The sequence below is a fragment of the Myodes glareolus genome, chromosome 9 (genome assembly GCF_982192425.1).
Source record: "Myodes glareolus chromosome 9, mMyoGla1.1, whole genome shotgun sequence".
Lineage (NCBI taxonomy): Eukaryota > Metazoa > Chordata > Mammalia > Rodentia > Cricetidae > Myodes > Myodes glareolus.
The window spans coordinates 105,995,860-106,015,161 of NC_142034.1; the positions used below are offsets into that span (position 1 = coordinate 105,995,860).

At 44.5% G+C, this 19,302-nt stretch overlaps 1 protein-coding gene and 1 pseudogene across 7 annotated transcripts in view; both read left to right on the plus strand.

Annotated features, from left to right (window-relative positions):
* The first annotated feature begins 864 nt into the window (after positions 1-864).
* Mrtfb (myocardin related transcription factor B) overlaps positions 865-19,302 on the plus strand; it is a 148,127-nt gene continuing 129,689 nt past the window's right edge. For 2 of the 6 annotated variants that reach the window (XM_085694529.2, XM_085694533.2), the window contains exons 1-2: positions 870-909; positions 8,063-8,123. The gene's annotated coding sequence lies outside the window, so the exon portion shown is untranslated. Of the gene's footprint in view, positions 910-8,062; positions 8,124-19,302 lie in introns of all 6 variants that reach the window. The other 4 variants (XM_085694530.2, XM_085694531.2, XM_085694536.2 and 1 more) reach the window with 4 other exon arrangements.
* On the plus strand, positions 871-16,885 carry LOC125399698 (glutathione-specific gamma-glutamylcyclotransferase 1 pseudogene; annotated as a pseudogene). The gene is made up of 3 exons (XR_015003472.2): positions 871-909; positions 8,063-8,123; positions 12,418-16,885. The product of XR_015003472.2 is annotated as a glutathione-specific gamma-glutamylcyclotransferase 1 pseudogene (transcript).

Below are 19,302 nucleotides of genomic sequence, written 5' to 3' on the forward strand. Positions count from 1 at the left end.
CAGTTCCTTATGCTGTGGTGACCCCAACCATAACATTATTTTGTTGCTACTTCTTAGCCACAATTTTGCTATTGTTATGAATCCTAATGTAAATATCCGATATGCAGGATATCTGATGTGCGACCCCAGTGGTGTAAAATGGCTGCCCTAAGGCCTTTTATTCTTTGGTTCTATGTCATGATCCTTTCTATCCTAACGTCTCCCACTATAGTCTAAGGAAAGCACATACTGCTTTTAGGGCTCTAGGGAGTTGGTCAAAGAGTGAGAGGCATTTAATACCTAGCTGCACAAAGGCGGTTGCAACAGATCACCTGCCAGGTGGTCTTTTACTCAGGAGAACTCTGAGGGATAGGGAGTGAAGCTAGGTTTAAGTGAAGGAGGGGGCCCGAAGGGCCAAACTGAGGTGTGGGTTGAGCATCAGAGAAGCCCCGACTCCACAGTCGGGTCTGCTCGTCCTGGTTGTCCCCATTCTGGAATGGGAAGGCGGTAAGAATGCATTTACTGAGGCACCTGAGCCGTGTGGTAGCAGGCGCTAACGGACTGACCACTTCACTTTGGGCGCAGCCAGAGTTTATGCTGGAACCTCTGAGCACTCGGTCCCGCAGCCCGACCTGCGCATGCGCCCCGGGCCAGCCAGGTGAGAGTGCCGTGGTAGCCCTCGCACCTGGGCTTTAACCCTTCCGGGTCACGGGCGTGGACGAATGCCGGGTGGGAGAAAAGAAGAAGGTCGTGAACCCCCCCCGGGGTCTGAACGGCATTTCCACGACCTTCCAGACTGTGGTCTGGTGCCCTCCTCGTTCGGGCGGGAGGGGGGTAAGCGCGGGGCGGAGCGAAGTCTCGCGAGATCTGGCGGCAGCTGCGGCGGCGGTGGCGGCGGCGGCGGCGGCGGCGGCGGCGGCGGCCCGGGAGGTGAGCGGCGGACGGGCGAGAGGCGGCCGTTGGGGCTGAGGAAGGGGAGAGCTACGGAGGGCGAGGCCAGGCTCTGGAGACGGGCGGGTGGAAGGCCACCGTCCACGGTGGCCCCTCGAGGCTGCTGCGGCGCCGCCTGGTGCGCGCTGTCCCGGGACTCGCGCGGGGCGGGGCGGGGCGGCCGCGGTCTCCGGGCCACCGGAGCCAGGCGTCCTTCTCCGGGGGTCCCTCTGTGAGTCCGCGACTCGATCACCGCGGGCAGCCTTGGCTTGGTCGGTACCAGGCGCTTTACTTGGGCGCTCCCACGCTGGAACTGCCGGGAGCTGCAGCGCCCTGGCCGAAGTCACACTGCGGGGTCGTGGTGGGATGGGACGGCCCACGCCCCGGACTCACCTACCAGCCTCCTCCCCACTCCGGCTCGCGGCTCTTCTCCTGGGGCCCCCGCGGGGCTGCAGAGGGTGTGTCTGGAAGCCCTCCTGAAATTGCAAGCAACGTCCCACGTTTCTAGGGAGAAAGTTTGTCCTATCCCAGAAGGTTCCCTAACCCTGAATGTTCAAGAACCATCTTTTAGTCTTGTGAGTGATGAGAGGCGAGCTGGGTGTGGGGGTCTAAGGCCAGGAGGTTAGCTCAAGGCTTGCCTCAGGCAAAGGAAACTCTGAAAAGTTTGAATCTTGTCTGAAGCCCAAGATCACACTCTTCGGATGAGTGATTGCGAAGCTCGTGATCAAGGCCTCTTACTTCTGTGGCAAATGTTTGTAAAGCCCACCTTGCCACCCTGACACTGAAGTTCATAAGTAATATGCCTTCATAAACATGGCCCAAGGTCGTGGAGTGCTCTCCTTTAGGTGTAAGGAAGAAATAAAGGGGAAGAGGTGCGGGGCGTTTGTGTAGCCCAGATGCCCTGTTGGACACCATTCGACAGACCCTGCGGCAAGTGAGTGTGTTTGCAAGTGAGTGTACTTGGAGACAGACAGACACACGTATGTATGTGTGTTTCTGTATGTATGTGTATAAGTATTTGTGTCTTTCAAAGTCAGGAACCAAGATTGGGACCCGAGAAAACCATCTTATTGGGGATAATTAATGCTAATGAGGAAAACAGTGTAGGCTGAATGACAGCATACAAGATAAATCACAGCCTGTCTCCGTCAACACTCAGTTAATAAAGCCCTCCAGGGATGCAGTATTCCATCTACATTGTAGCCCACCTTGTGTGTAACCCATATTGTGGGTCACCATCACAAACTCTGCAGTATCGCCATCTAAGGGTTAACACCAAGTCCTTCCTGCTTATCGTTGGTAATAAAGAAATAGAAGATTGAAATGGTTGGGTTTGCCGGTAGCGGCTCCACGTGTGCCTAGTGCTGGGGTGCAAGTGAAATGTGCCCTGTGGAAGTTCACACGGTTTCCTTTTCTTGGTTGTCCATAGTCGGGGCAGGAACACACCTTACCAAATGGCTCAGTATTGAATTCTAAAGTAGTGTTAATCTATAGTGAACTCATGGACCAGGTAGCCTGGATCATCACCTCTACCACCCACGTGTTGTATTATATGGGTCTAGATCCTGGATCCCAAATGCGGTTGCTTTCTGCTGCCAGTCTCTTCAGTAATTAACAGTGTGCTTTGGGGACAGTTGTGCCCCCTTGAGAACCACTACTAGCTAATTATAACAATTCAAGACACACTTTTCATTGGGAATTAAAAACAAAATTCTCTGCGCTTTTTCTGATACATAAAGAGTTTCTTTGGTTAGTGACACTTTCATTGGCTATCTTTAAGTCTCGGAAGGTGGGGTTAATGCCTGCTCACCTGTAGCTGTTTCCCTTTGGAGGGACTCCTTGTTGGGAATGTTGGTCACACTCGAACTGCTGAGCATCTTGAGGTGAGAAGGGGGTTGGAAGTCTCAGCAGCCTCATAGATAACTGAGGGGCATTGAGTACCAGTCAGTGCAACCCCTACTTAAGTGGCCTTTTCTACTTTTGGTATTCCTTTTAGTGAATTTGGAAAATACGGAATGTGCTCAAATGTGAAAACTAATATTGCCCATCCAATCAATTCTGGGGATGGCTCACAAAATACTGTCTTGACTGGGGAGCTCTTGCTGAAAGTTCAGCTCAGTCCGTTTCGTAGCTATAGCATAGTAAATTTCTTCAACTTGCTTAAGTCTGAGAAAGAAGTTTATTTTCGCCTTTTTTCTTTAAATATAAGTTGCTTCTTGCAATAGAATATTCTGGTTGCTTGTTACTTAGAAAGGCACAGGAAATCAACATCTAAGTAAAGACTTTTGAAAATAGGATACATTTAAAATTGTCTAGTCATACATAATGTGAACTCTTGTGAGTTGAAAAGTCACCTAAATCGAAAGTAATTAATTTTTATTACTTTAAGTAAACACTATCCAGTTCCAGGGTAAAAAAAGGCCAATACTTTTGGCTGTTTTGTTTTTATTGATCACTACTTTTTAAAAAAAACACTTCAGTTTTAGTTAGGGTTTCTATCGGTGTGGTAAACACTATGGCCAAAAGCAGCTTGGGAAGGAAAGGGTTTGTTTTGTTTACAACATCACAGTTTCATCTTTGAAGAAAGCCCATGTAGGTACTCAGGGCCGGAACCTGGAAGAAGAGCTGATGCAGAGACCATGGAGGAGCGCTGCTTACTGGCTTGCTCGGCCTGCTTCTTAAAACACCCAGGACCAACTGCCCAGGGGTGACCCTGCCTACAGTGGGCTGGGCCCTCCCCCAGCAGCCTTCAGTTAAGAAAATGCAGTACAGGCTTGCCCACAAGCCAAACTCAGTGAGGTTCCCTCTTCTCGTATTACTTCAGCTTGTGTCAAGTTGACATAAGTCTAGCCAGCACAGTCTACCTGTTCTTAAATGAATTAAGTATGAATTATGAATTAAGAGCTTGCCTTGACGATGATGCATCTCAGAGAAATAGGAACTATACAAACGTGTTCGTGCATTGGTTTATTTCTAACAACAAAAACTGAATCCGAGGGATGACTTGCAGAACGAAACTGCACCCTGTCCAGATCCTCCATCTTAGCCTGAGTTCTGTACTCTGAAGATTTAAAGTCACGGTCACTTCTAGAACCGTTTTTAAAAAGTGTTTAGAGGAAAGCATCTTGGGGTGGTGGCCTCTGCAAGCATGAGGTCAATGTGAGTTATTTTGGTCTGCTGCTTTATTTGCTCTTCCATTCTGTAAAGCTTGTCGTTCCATGGATAACTTTTTCTCGAATGGGTCATCCTTAGATTAATTTCACTGATTGACAATTGGTGCTGCTTAGGAAGAAATGTGTTTGAAAATACTTCTGTGGGAAGCAGGCAGTGTATGTGGAGAGCTGTTCCCTGGTGTCTTAGCCATTCGACACCGAGGGCAGCTCCCAGGAACCCCAAATGCACCACACCCTTGAGCACCTCCACCCTTCTCAGGTTTGTTGGTCCCTCACAGCAGCTCATCATAAGGCCCTAGCGCAGCCTGTGAGGAGCATCAGATGAGGGGCTATGGAGAAGGATCCATAGTTAAAGTGCTTACAGTCCAAGCCTGAGCACTGGAGGAGACCCAGGTAAAAGCTGTGTGGGTGTGGCGACTCACCTGTGATTTCAGAGATGTCACACCCAGAGCTAGCTGACTAGTGAGACTAACCATATCAGTGAACTCTGATTGACAGAACCTGCTTCTATGAAAAAGGTAAAAGAGCAACCGAGGATGATTCCTGACATCTACCTCAGGCCTCCATATGCATTTGCACAAACTTAAACACATGTAGCCACATTCAATATGTACAGATGGAGTCCTGTGGGTGTATACAGTGCACATCACACACACATGAAAACGGAGCAGCAACAGAATGGAGCATGTATCTCCAGGACTGCTGGCCACCACTGGAGTTTGGGCAGGTGGCCAAGTCATAGCCACGGCTGCTACTCTAGAGCCTGCACCTAGCATTATCACATGCTTTGCTTGTTTTTCAGTATCGAATTTAAGAGAAATATTCCCTCCTAATCATTAAATTTGAACTCTGACTTATAGGCAATTCTCTGTGTGAGTATTTTTTCAACATTTAAGAATTCTGTTTATATGGACAAAATCTTAATATGGCTCAAACACTTAAATAACGCGGACACGTCCAGAAAGCCAATTCCCAATTCTCTTCCCACATCCCCGCATATGGTCTTTATCTATTTCCTATAAATATGTCTATCATTTCTCTTTGTAGATATAAGCAAATGTCAGTGGGCTGTAATATTTCTTTATATAAAGTGCAGTGTTCTATGTAGCCTGTCTTGCCCTGGCTTTCCATTAGTTACTTAGTTTAGTTGCAGCATGTTGAGCTTACACAGTAAGTCCAAGCAAGGTATGACTGTCCTCAATCTCTGTGGAGGGTCGATTCCAAGACTCCTGGTTGATGATGAAGTCCAGGTTTGCTTGAGTCTTAATTTGAGATAGTGTTTACATGTGACACATAAACATACTTCACAGGCTGTGAAATAATCTGTGAATTACATGCTGTTCTAGCTAGTTTTATATCAACTTGACACAAATTAAAGTCATCTGGTTGCTGACAAGTCTGTAGGGCATTATCTTGATTAGGGATTGATAAGGAGAGCCCAGCCCATGGTGGATGGGGCCATTCTTCCATTGCTGGTTCTGGGTTCTATAAGAAAGCAGGCTGAACAAGCTGTGGGGATTTAAGCCAGTTAGCAGTACCCCTCCTGGCCTCCGCATCATCTCCTGTCTCCAGATTCCTGCCCTGTTGGAGTTCCTGTCCTGACTTCCTTTGGTGATGAATAGTGATGTGGGAGTGTAAGCCAAACAAACCCTTTCCTCCCCAGCTTGCCTTTGGTCATGGTGTTTCGTCACAGTAATAGCAGCCCTGGCTAGGACACATACACAGCCAGAATTAATGTTTTACTCTTGTTTTGGGACTGTGCACGTATGTAGAGGTCAGAGGACACCTTGGGCATCAGTCTTCACCTTCCACCTTGACTCTCCAGCCCCATTAAAGAAAAAAGATACTCTTAAAAAAGGATTTTTGTCTATAGGTCTTTTGCCTGAATATTTATCTGTGCTTCACGTCTTGCAGTGTCTGTGGAGGCCAGAAGATGACTTTCCATTCCCTGAGACTGGAGTTATAGATGATTGTGAGCCACCATGTGGGTCTTGGGAATTGAAACCAGATCTTCTGGAAGAGCAGCCAGTGCTCTTAACCACTGAGCCATCGCTCCAGCTCCACATCTTTTCCTTTAAGGTTTACATGGTTTCTGTCGGTCTTCTATGGAGCCTGAATTTGGATGTAATTACTGGAGGGCATTCTCATTCTTATTTCTGTTAAGTCTGTGGGTTTACTTCTGCAGTTGAGCCTCTGGTCCATTTAAGATTTGGTTTGGTGTTCTGAGTGGGCGGGGGGGGGTGAAGGGGACAACACACAGATGCTGCTGCAGCTCTGCAAATACCCATTGTGCTCTGGTGCATTTGCCCCAGAGCCTGTCTGGGAACCCAGGGCCGGCTGCTGTGTTTGTTAGGCACATCTTTGCACTTTGCATCCTACTTTTCCCTCTCTCTCTCTCTCTCTCTCTCTCTCTCTCTCTCTGTCTCTTTCATGTTTTCCAAGACAGGGTTTCTTTGTGTGTCCTTGCTCTCCTGAAGCTCGCTTTGTAGACCAGGCTGGCCTCAAGCTCACTGCCTCTGCCTCCCAAGTACTGGGATTAAAGACATGCACCACAATTACCCAGCTTGCATTTTGTGTCCTACTTTTCTAGGGGAAAATAAAAGAAGTGAAATCACAGTAAAAAAAAAAAAAAAACAAAAACAAACAAACAAAAAAAAAACCCTCAAAAGTCGGTTTAGCTTTTTCCAAGCCTGGATTGCCTCATCTATAAAAGGAACAATACGGAGGACACTAATAGATATACTAAGGGGAAGGGGCAAGCTTACGCTTAAGTCTGCTTAACCTCCACCTTCTCACATAAAAGAAAAAAGCCACAGAAGTGTTAAAATTAGAAGTAAGATATTGGTCTGAGCAGGATCAGCAGCACCCCCCCCCCTTTTTTTTTTTTATCATTTTCCTGTGGTCGTGATATAGTCCATCTCTCTCTTTTTGCTAGGCAAGCTGAGCTAAGAGTCCCAGTTTCTCCTTCCTTTTATTGTTAAATTTTGGGGTGGAATCTCACTGAGTTTCTCAAGATGGTCTTGAGTTCACTATGTAATTCATAATTCAGTCAAGCATTGTGATTGTACTCTTCCTGCCTCAGCTTCCCCACCACCAGCAGTTCCTGGCTCTTCCTAGTACAATCACTAGTCAAACATTTGAGAATAGAGAATGAAGTTTGGGTTGGCATTCAAGACTTCCTTCTTGCTTTCTGGACTCTCGCTACTTAATCCTCCCTTGCATACATCCTGGCTGTGCTGCTAGGCATTGGGTTTCTAGAATACCATTCAGAATGTTCTGTTGCCTTATGCTACCAGACAAGTGTGGCATTCAGTAAAAATTGGCACATCCAGCAGCTTGTTGGGCTGGTTTTTTGCACCTTAGTTGATTGGAAACTGAAGAGACACCGTGTTCCTCCTATGAAGAATACCTAATACCCAAACAAACATCTGGTAGAGGCAAACCAGATGTTAAGCAAGGAAAGGAAGGCTCAACTCTGGTCTTTCTTTTTAATTGCAAGTCAGGTAACTCATCTCATTGTTCTACTCTTAGCCCCTTGAGGACAGTCATAGGAGTCGTAACAAACACTAGAGAGATGGAGCAAGAGCAGACTTTTTTGCATAAGACCCTGTAATAGCAAAGCATGAAATTTTTTTCAACACATATATTCACGAGCTGCCAAGAAGTACCTGACTGGGTCATCTAATGTGATCCTTGTGCCTGTAGACACACAGAAAATGGGCCCAAGGGTGTGATGCTGACTGAGGATACTTACCCTGGTGGTACAGGTGATCTGAGTGCCATGCTTAGTCCCAGCCAGATACAGAGTTCCAGTCATTGGTGGATCCCTGAAGGATTTAGAAGCTTTCTCTATATGACCAGGGTTTTGTTTTTTGGATGGTCCCCTTTTTGGTGACCTCAGTGCTCTGACTTGTCTGTAATCACCTGCTGGCATACGGTAGGTCATGAAGAAAAAGTAATTTCTGCTTTTTTTTTTCCAGGTTCATAATAAAGGTGCTAAGGAAGAGAATGTAAGACAGGAAAATAAATAGTTTTATTGAGGTAAGTCTTTTTTATGATTTTAAAACAATTTCTTTTGAAAACATAATTATAAATTCTTCACAACTTCATTTTCTCTGATGTAATGGGTGGTTGTCTTAGGAGTGTTTAAAGTTATGGAAGCTAGGGATGTGAGGTGTGCAGGGGAGCAACACACACACACACACACACACACACACACACACACACACACACGGAGAGTACATGTGTAGAAGTCAGAGGACAACCTAGGGAGTTGATCCTTTCCCTCCATTATGAGAACTGGGTCAGACTTAGGTCCTTAGGCTTTGGGGCAAGCTCTTCTCCAGCTGAGCCATCTTGCTAACCCTAACAACTCTTTATAGTAAATAGCTCATTGTTAGACCAAATGGCCTGGAGAGTCTCTGAAGGAGACTCTTGTGCCTCCTCTGGTGTCTTACTGTGGTGGTATAGAAGTTGTTTACACGCTTTTCTTCTGCGATGAAAATGCCTTGGAACCCAGTTCTCAGTCACTTGTGATAAGTAAGTAGTAAATGGGAATCTTTTCTTTTAATTAACTAATTTAATTTTTTTAAAGCAATCTTTCCTCATTTTATATACCAATCCTAGTTCTCACTCTCTTTCCGTTCCTGCCACCCCACCCTCCCATCTACTCCTCAGAGAGGATAAAACTTTCCATGGGGAGTCAACAAAGTCTAGTACATTACTTTGAGGCAGGACTGAGACCCTCCCCATTGTATCTAGGCTAAGCAAGGTATCCCTCCAAAGAAAATGGGTTCCAAAAATCAGTTCAAGCGCTAGGGATAAATCCTGGTCCCACTGCCAGTGACACCCTCAGACTGTTCCAGCCATACAATTGTCACCTACATTCAGAGGGCCTAGTTTCGTCCTATGCAGGTTCCCCCGCCATCAGGCCAGAGTCAGTGAGCTCCCAGTAGCACAGGTAAGCTGTTTCAGTGGGTATCCCATTATGGTCTTGACCCCTTTGCTCATATTCTTACTCCTCCCTCTCTTCAACTGGACTTTGGGCACTCTGCCTAGTATTTCACTGTGGATCTCTGCATCTGTTTCCATCAGTTGCTGGATGAAGGTTCTATGATGACAAGTAAGATAATCATCAATCTGATTACAGGGGACAGCCAGTTCAGGGACCTTCTCCACTATTGCTTAGGGTCTTAGCTGGAGTCATCCTTGTGGATTCCTGGGATTTTTCCCTAGTGCCAGGTTTCTTACTAGCCCCATAATGACTCCTTCAACCAAGATATTTCTTTTCTTGCTTTTCCTCTCTGTCCTTCCCCCATCTTCCCTCATCATCCCTTCATATTCTCAGTCCCGTCCCCCTTTCCCCTCCCTTCTCCCCTACCCCTATGCTCTTAATTTTCTCAGAAGATCTTGTCTATTTCCCCTTCTCAGGGGATCCATGTATGTTTCTCTTAAGGTTTTCCTTGTTACCTAGCTTTTCTGTGGTCATGGACTGTAGGCTGGTTATCCTTTGCTTTATGTCTAATATCCACTTATGAGTGAGTGTATTCTGTTTTTGTCTTTCTGGGTCTGGGTTACCTCACTCAGGATGTTTTTTTCTTATTCCATCCATTTGCAAATTTCAAGATACCATTATTTTTTACCACTGAGTAGTACTCCATTGTGTGAATATGCCACATTTTCTTTATCCAATCTTTGGTTGAGGGGCATCTAGGTTGTTTCCAGGTTCTGGCTATTATGAATAATGCTGCTATCATAGCTGAGCAAATGTCCTTGTAGTATGAATGTGCAGTATTGCTGGGTCTCGAGGTAAATTGATTCCCAATTCTCTGAGAATCTGCCACACTTCCACAGCATTTGTACAAGTTTGCACTCCTACCAGCAATGGGGAAGTGTTCCCCTTACTCTACCATCCTCTCCAGCATAAAGTATCATTGGTGGTTTTGATCTTAGCCATTCTGACAGATGTAAGATGGTATCTTAGAGTCATTTTGGTTTGCATTTCCCTGATGGCTAAGGATATTGAGCAGTTACTTAAGTGTCTTTCGGCCATTTGAGATTCTTCTGTTGAGAGTTCTCTGTTTAGTTCTGTACCCCATTTTTAAATTGGATTATTTGGCATTTTGATGTCTAGTTTCTTGAGTTCTTTATATATTTTGGAGCTCAATTCTCTGTATGATGTGGGGTTGGTGAAGATCTTTTCCCAGTGAATGGAAATCTTAATTCAAAGCATTGCTGAAATGCTCTGTAAACTGATCTCAAGGCTTTCTCACATGGGGGTTGGTTTAAATGTGGTATCTCCAGCGGCTTCCTCCCATTGTAGGCAGAGTTTCATGTTTAAACGGGCAGACTCAGTGGATATAAGTTGGGCAGAGATGAGAGGCTGAGTGTGAGCATTCAGGGTGTGTGGCTGTCAGCTTTCTAGGTGAAACTGCTTTGTAGTGAGGGGATGAGACTGAACTGTGCCGGGGGAAGGAGTCTTAATTGCTGCCGCATGGTGGGAGCAGGAGGTCTCCAGAGTCAGTCTGATTAGTTTCTCTCCTTATACTTCTAGGCTGAAGGTAGAGTTTTAGCTGGGGTAAGGGGAGAGGAGAGGAAAACAGTAGACTGGGACCCTAAGTTATTTCCTAAGCTCCACATCCCTTAGCTCTGTGTCCCATCCTCCCTGAAAAGAAGCCATGCCTTATGTGTGGCATCAAGGAAACCTATCTGGAGCTAGACAGAGGAGGGCAGCCACTGCAGAGCTAACATGAAACTATGGTACAAACTGGCCTTTCCCCTTTAGCATAGACACAGCTCCACACAAGCGCTTCTTCCTTCTCTGTCTTCAGAGAGGGGAAGATGAAAGTTATGTGTGTATATTAAACCCAGTAAATTTCATCTTGATTGCATTTCAATCGATTCTAATGTGACAGAATTTTTCAGTTTGAGCTTGTTCTAGCTGCCTTCAGTCAAATGAGAATTGCTGTCAAGGGAAAGCGTACCCTCCCACACCTCTCCCTGAGTACTTGAATCCATCCCACTTCCTTTTCCTTTTACCTTCAGAACTGACTGCTGACACTTGGGAATTATAATCAGATTGCATCAGTCTTATGGAAAGGTTACCAATTACTGTTCTGCACAATATGCACTTCAAGTGTCTTGGTTCAGTGCTTTTAAATACCTGCTAGGTGAATGAAGGCTTTGTGTCACGCCCTGATTTAATACATTTGATGAGAGACTTTATTGATGGCTTCTTGTCTTCAGTTCTGTGGCGGAGGCTGGATGAAAGAGGATTACTTAGTACGAAGTCTGCATGGGGTCTCTTGGTGATTGCTCCATGAAGCTGGATCCTGAAAGGAGCTTGGCTGTTTCAGTGACTGGGACTGAGGGTGAATCCCGCCTTAGGTGCCACATGGAGCTGTGAGCAGGAGGAAGTTTCCTGGGGGTGCACTCTTGAGTACTGTGCCCTGTTTTCCTGACCTCATTTTGTTTGCTCAGTATCTGATAGAAGGGCACAATGAGACTGTGAAATTTGTCCTTGGGCATGTAGCTAGTAGGTTTTAAAATGTTTGGCTCAAATCTTCCCTCTGGTTCCCAGATCTGTCTCTCTTTATGTCTGTGGATGTCCATAGAAGATGTAGGTATTGTGTTAGGAATGGTTAGAGTGTCTCTGGTGTTGTAGGATATGCAGGTTTGAACAAAATGACAGTCAAGCTATGTCATCCTCCATTGCTGTCTTCTCTTGATTTCCTACATCCTTAGCCATGCCTGATGAAGTCTCTTGACTGGCCAGGATGTCTGACTATGTTCAATACACATAGTCTTGTCCAATTTAGCAACTCTCAGAGGTGAAAGGCTCTTGTCAGCTAAGTACAAACAGGACACTGATGTAGTCAGAAGAGAGAATGCTTATTTCCTTCATTCTGTGCCAGTTAAGAGGCTGACAGATTTTCTCCTCGTGAGGCAAAAGGACTTGGACTTGTTGAAGTTTCTGTGACCAGCAGGCTGTGTGTTGAGAACACTTTTCTTCTTGCAGTCTTGAGTTTGTTTTATCCTATTGAAACTGGCTGATTGTATGTTCTTTTGTTCTTGGTTCTGTTTACTTTGCATTTCATTTTATGGTTGGTCACGATGGGGATTTATTGGTAGGAAAACCAATCCTTTCCTCATTTGAACAGATTGTGTGTATGTTCTTAAGACGGCAGATTATCCTGTTGCGGGCAGATTCAAGTAGACCCCTGAGCAGGGGGCACTACACTATTCCTCTATGCCATGTTTCTTAAAATAATAGTTTTATTCATGTTTAATTCATATACTGCAAGGTTCATAAGAGTGGTGTTTATTGTGTTCACAGAGTTCTACACCAGTCACTACTGTCTAAGTCCAGAATGCTCTGAGCACTCCATGAAGAAATGGCAACCCTCAACAGCCGCTTTCCGCTCATCATCCCCCCGGCAGCGCTCATCTTTGTCCTCATAGACTTAGCTATTCTAGATGTGTCATGTGAATGTAGTCTTCTGTGTGTGGCCCTTTTAGTTAGGGTTTTGATTACTGTGATAAAACACCATGACCATAAACAACTTGGGGTTTATTCCACCTTTGTGTCACACTCAGGGAAATCAAGGCAGGAGCTCAAGCAGGGCAGGAACCTGGAAGCAGGAGCAAATGGAGAGGGGTGCTGCTTACTATCCACACAGCCCTCCTGGGAGGATGGTGACCCCCAAACCCTGTGGATTTTTGGGTGCGGTTTCCTAGTGTGGAAGCCGGATTTTGCTCACAGCGACAGCTGTGTGGGCTTTGTAAGTGGCTACAGCTGTCAGTTCTGGCAGGAAGATACCTTCCTTAGAGGCAGTGACAAGATGCCCGGCTGAGTGGTGACCCTCTTTGAAGATCATGAAGGCTGCACTTGGGTGTAGCATACCAGGTTCGAGGGGAGCAGGTGAACAAGGCCCTGAAGTACCCGAATGTGAGGGAAGCAGTGTTTGGAGGCTACGACGCTAAGGAAGTCACCTTCTATCCTCAAGATACCCCTGACCAAACCCCTCACAGCCCTGGCCTATGTGACCACTCCGCAGAACCCTAGCTACCTGGGTCCTGCTCCAGAAGAGGTCATTGCCACACAGATTCTTGCCTGCCGAGGCTTCTCTGGCCACAACCTTGAGTATTTACTGTGTTTGGCAGACTTCAGGAGCACCAGCGCTGTAGGTGATATTACCCACAGTGAGCTGAGCCCTCCTCCATCAATCATTAATCAAGAAGATGCATAGTAGGCTTGCCCACAGGCTAATCTAGTGGGACATTTTCTCAATTCAAGTTCCCTCTTTTCAAATGACTCTGACTTATGTCAAGTTGACATAAAACTACCCAGCACAGTGTGTTATTGAGGTTCATTAACATTGTAGCAAATATCAGCCTCGTTTTTACTTCTGTTGTGAGGTATTTTATCAGTTGGTGGACATTTGGGTGCTTTCCACTTCTTGGCTTTTTACAAATAGTGCTTTTGTGAACTTCTTTTTTCTGTTATGTTTTATTTTGGTAGTGGCTTTTTACTTGTGTATTGGGGCAGGCAGTAGAGGTACACAGAATGGGCTTAGACTCTAAAGGTAGTTGGGGACAAGAGCTTCTCATGATCTCTAGTGATTGATTCTTTTTGGTCCTTGCTGCTGTGTGTAGTACATCTGCCATCCATGCCATGTTTAAGTCATGTATTTAGGGCACTCACTAATACTCCACTCTTTGACCGGTTGCATGTTTCTGCGTTAATGCTATCTACTTCACAAAAAAACTTCTTTGATGAATCCTGAGAGCTGCTTTGGGGAAAGAGATATGAATTTAGAGAGAAATTTGATGCTGTATCTATTTAGCAGAATAGTAGTAGGTTTAGTGAAGTGTCCAGCCACAAGTGGAACATCTGTATCATCTCCTCCTCACAAGGGCAAGGAACATCACAGAAAAGCAGGCAGAAAACTTGTAAGAGCCGGAGGCAGAGGTTAGGGAGGCCCAGAGCATAGCTGTCTTTCAGATGTGATGGGACTCGTGCACATGAGCTCACAACACCTGGGATTGCCTACTCAAGATGAAGCCAGTCAACATCTTAGCATGAAGTTGGGTTCACAGTCGTCCCCCCCCCCCCACCTGAGGGGCTGTGGATAGTTGATGGCTTCTTCTCTGGGGAAGAGAGAATCAGGTTCTTAAATTGTTTTTTTTAAGGGTGTATCTGCTGATGGTACAGTCACTTGTGACCCTACACCAGGAGGATATGGACAGCACAAATTGGACTCTTTGACTTATAAAAATAGAAAAAGAAATTAAACGGTTGTAGGGAATAGGGAGGTTAGGGTGGAGTTAAGGGGGTGAGTTGAGTGAATATGATGCCCTGTATATAATTACCAGAAGTTAAATAAAAAGATTATACTTTTTATAAGAAAATAGCTTTTCAGTGTGGTCATAGGAAAGTGTAAATTTAGATGCGATGCATTGATGCCCAGAAATAAGCCCAAGAAAGCCACTTGGTGTCAGTTTCCTCAAGCTTGTAGGAATGAAAGCATCCTCCTAGTAATGGGTTCAGCATATGTAGTGGTGGTCTGAGCTCAGACTCCTGCTCCAGGGAGCAAAGGGCACAACACTCTACAGGGTGCCACTTCTTTTGTTGGCTAGGGAAGAATGTTCGTTGTTGGAGTCGGATGTGTTCTGTTGTGGCGTTCACATTGTATGCTTAGCAGTAGGTAGGGGCATTGACGTATCTAGCAAAGCAAAAGGGTGATAGATACGGTTGTTGTAGTTCCTGTACTCTAGGGTCTGAGTGTGAACACACCCATTGGGCTTTGTGTTGTTGTACCTGAGAGCTGGTGAGGACTGAGCTGGGTGCTGAATGTGCAGTGAAAAGACACTGTGCTGAAAAAGCACAGGAGGATTTAGTTAACAGGAAGCTCACACATACTGTTGCAAGTAAGAGAGTTTCTGGAAGATCCCTGGAAAAGGAAGGACACACAAATAACAGTACTGCAGAGACCAAGTGGGATTAGCATTGTGGGCCTGATCACTGGGCAGGTCTGTCCTTACACTGAAGCCCCAGAGTGCATGAGCCATCCTCCAGCTCTCCTTTCAGAAATCATAGCCACACTCCAGCCTTGAGTTTTGTGCCCTCTTTGCTGGAACCCTCTGCTGCCATCACTGAGTTCTCAGAGAAAGGGATGATGTCTAGCAGGTTCACCTGTCCTGTCATTCTAGCAATGTGAGCTGGTCCAGGATCTGATCCAAAGGGAGAGTTCATGGCTACCTCACAAGTTTCTGGCTTTGGGAGCCATTCTGCCCAAGAGTAAGGAAGTTCAGGTTGGGCAGAGCAGAAGGTAGCAAGTCAGCTGAACAATTTTTAGATTGGTTTAGTCTAATATAACACTGCTGGAGATAACGGTTTAAGAATCTGATTGACTTGGCTTCCTTCAGTGCTAGCAGCTAGAGAATGTTCTCTTTGCTGTGTCTCTCCTGAGCCTGTGTCTTGCTCTTGCCACATGACTGGTGTTAGAAGCAGGAGTTTGGATGGGGAAGTAGTACATCAGACCAGGTGCTAAGGGATGTGTCTAGTTCAGATACTCTGTAGTCTGTGGTTTCCATGTACAAGTAACATTATTGTGCCTACTTTTTTTCTTTCTTGTACCACCTGACAATAAGTTAAATTTTTTTTTTCTAAAATTGCACTTAGAGAATAAAGATGATGAAGACAGAGAGACTTAAGAATTGAGACACAGGGTGGAGTCTGACTTTAGATCTCTTTGGTAAATACAAGATGTTTATGCAACACTTGGAATGATACAGATTGTATTCAGAAAACGTGCTTGGTCAGCTGTGGAACTATGAAGCAGGAGCTTAGTAACTCAGGGCCTCTGGGAGTGAGGGACTGGAAGTTCACCTCAAAGGAAGAATTCTGTTCATGCCAAGACTTTAGACTTGAGCATTTTGTGTTTCAAATAGCATATGTTAACCTAGTTTTGTCTTTTATGTAAAAATGGAATAAATCACAGGTTTCAAATCTTGGCAGCTTGAAATCAGACTCCTTATTTCTATTTCTTAATAACCATCAGGCACTAGTCCACAAGGAGAATTTGGTTTTTTTTTTCTACCCTTTACTTTTGAAGTGACTCTGCTTCCAACTCCTCCTTCTCTCTATATCTAGGAAAACCCAAATTATTGGTAGCTTGGGTATGCTGTAATTTTTATTATTTAAGTTTTAGAAAAGTACACTTGTGTTTATATATATTAGTAATATTATGTTCTTACTTGGTCAAAGTGGTTTTTTGTTTTTGTTTTGTGTTGTGGTATTGTTGTTTTGGTTTTTCCAGACAAGATTTCTCTGTGTAGCCCTGACTATCCTGGAACTTACTCTGAACACAAGGTTGGCCTTTAACTCACAGAGATCCGCCTGCTTCTGCCTCCCAAGGGCTGGAATTAATGGCATGTACCATCATCCTGGTGGGCAAAGTACCTTTATGGCAGAAATACAATGCCATGCTATCATTGGTATCTGCGTGTTCAGCCATCAGTTATCTGTGGCTGTTGCTTCCGAACTCTCTGTGGGTACCAGAATCCAAGGATATGCAAGACCCTTTGTGGTCGCTTAAATAGGGATGGCTCCCATAGACTTATGTGTTTAAATGTGCTTGAATGCTGGGCCCATAGGGAGTAACACTGTTGGGAGGCATGGCCCGATTGGAGTAGGTGTGGCATTACTGGAGGAAGCATGTCACATTGAGCGCGGGCTTTGAAGTCTTAGATGCTCAAGTTAGTTTACATCCTGTTGCCTGTGGATTAGGATGTAGAACTCTGTTTCTTTTCTAGCATTATGTCTGCTGCATGCCTCCATGCTTCCTGCCATGATGATAATGGACTGAACCTCTGAACTGTGAGCCACCACCTCAGTTAAATGGTTTTCTTTATAAGAATTGCCTTGGTTATCGTGTCTCTTCACAGCAATAGAAACCCTAACTAAGACACCCTTATTATATAAAGTGGTGTAATGTTTACATATAACCTGTACACATTTTTCTATCTACTTTATAGGTTTATTTTTTTTAGTGGGGAAGTTTTAATGAGATAAAGGGACTGCAGAAAGGAAAGGGAGAGAGAAAAGAAAGAGAGAGAGAGAGAGAGACAGGTGAAAAGAGAGAAAGCTAAAGACTTATTTTTGATTATGTGTGTGGCAGGATATATGCATGAGAGTGAGTGCCTGTGGAGGCTGGGTACTTCTCAGGATGGGAGTTACTAGCGATTGTGAGCTACCCAGCATTACACACTCTTTCAAGTGCTGACCTATTTCTCCAGCTCCTGTGTACTTTTGTCATCTCTAGATTACTTACTGTGCCCAATATAGTGGAACTGCTGTACTGGATAGTTTAGGGAAAGGAGGACACGCACAGGATACAAGCAGTGTTTTTAAAGATAAATTGTATGTGCACTTGGTTGAACCCATAAATGCAGAACTGATGGTTAAAGAAGGCCAATTGTGTTTTTAGTGTTGTTACTTATTGTTTAAAATCTTTTCTTCCTACAATACAGTAGAGCTATTTTTATTTTATTTTTTGTTTGTTTAATTGAATCTTTACTATTTTTTTCAATACATCTCAACCCCCAGATCCACTCCTCCTCCATTTCCCTTCAGAAAAGAGTGAGCCTCTCAAGGGATACCTTTTTGTTCTTAATTGTTGTTTAAAACAGAGCATTGATTAAATTTAGCTGCTTATGCAGGCTCTTATCAAGTTGTAATTTAATAGACATTTCTCTGTAAGAAGTCAAGTTACAGCCCTTTAAATTATTGTAAGATATGTTGCTATATTTATTAAAAATAACTGATCATTTTCATTTGAACCTTAGACAAATATGTGTTCTGTCTGAGTTTGCTTCAGATGGATTAAGGATTAAAGTTGCATTTCCATAAAGCTACTCAAAAGCTTTGAGAAACAGTATACCCTAGAATAACCTGGGCCAAGTGTGGTGACTCAGGACACACACACCTATAATCCCAGCACTCAGAGTTCTCGCCTAAGAGAGTTCCAGGCCAGCCGAGAGACAGAGTGAGACCCTATCTCAACAAAACTCTGAGCTGGGAAAATTGCTCTCAGTATAGAGCACTTGCTGAGTAAGCCTGAGTACATGCGCTTGGATCCCCAGAAGCACAGAAAGCTGGGCAGGCTGCCTGGCCTCTTGGAATCTGAGCATTCTGGAGGCACGAATTGCACAAACTGATCAGGGAGCCTTGGGTTTCAATGTGAGAGAATGAATGGCCTCAAGAAATGGAGTAGAGAGTGGTTGTGCACAACACCAGATGTTAATTGGGCCTACACACACATGTGCACATCCGATATATTCATATGCATGCATACACATGCAAACCTGCATGTACACATGCATGTACATATACACAGGCAAAATTTTTTTTTAAAAAGCACAAATAAAGGTGTGGTATTTGCCATGTTGGTTAAGTAATCATGTAGGAAATTCCTGTGCCAGGGTCTTAGACTGTTACATATAACATCACACTTTAGATCAGCTATCAAACTGTAGTGGAAGATTGTTGATTTGAGGAGATACCCTTACCAGCTCCTGCGAAAAGTAACCAAAGTGTACCTGATACACTATTGTTTATTCTGTTTCCAAAGTGATATTTATTCCTTAGGAAGTAGCTAGTGTTTGTCTTTACCGATTAACTCTTCAAAGGTGGTGCCATTTAAAACAGAACCCATAGCCCCGATGTTGTGATGAGTAAACAGCTATTACCCAGACGTGCTAAGCACAGGCTTTGCTGACAGGAGCCTGGGCTTGTCAGGGCTGTTCCTCTGTTGGATGCACTATTTATGTAGGAAGGACTACTTTTCACACACTCTTGACATTCATTAAACTTTGAGTGTGCTTTATTTTACTTTACTTATATATTATGTAGGTGATAATCAAGAGGGGTTGTGTGTCTGTATGTATGTATACATGTGCATACATTCATTCATGTGCCATGGTGTATGTGTGGAGGCTGGAGGACAACCTTGTGGAGTCGGCTCTCTCCTTCTACTTTTATGTGAGTTCTGGGGATTCAACTCAGGTCACATGTATTAGTCAGCGTTCTCAGAGAAACAGAAGAAATGGAATGGATGACTAATTATTATATTTATTATATATAAAAGAATTTATTAAGTCAGCGTCTGTTAAAATAGTAGCATTTATCTCGTAGCTGAGAGTCTGAGAACCTGGTAAT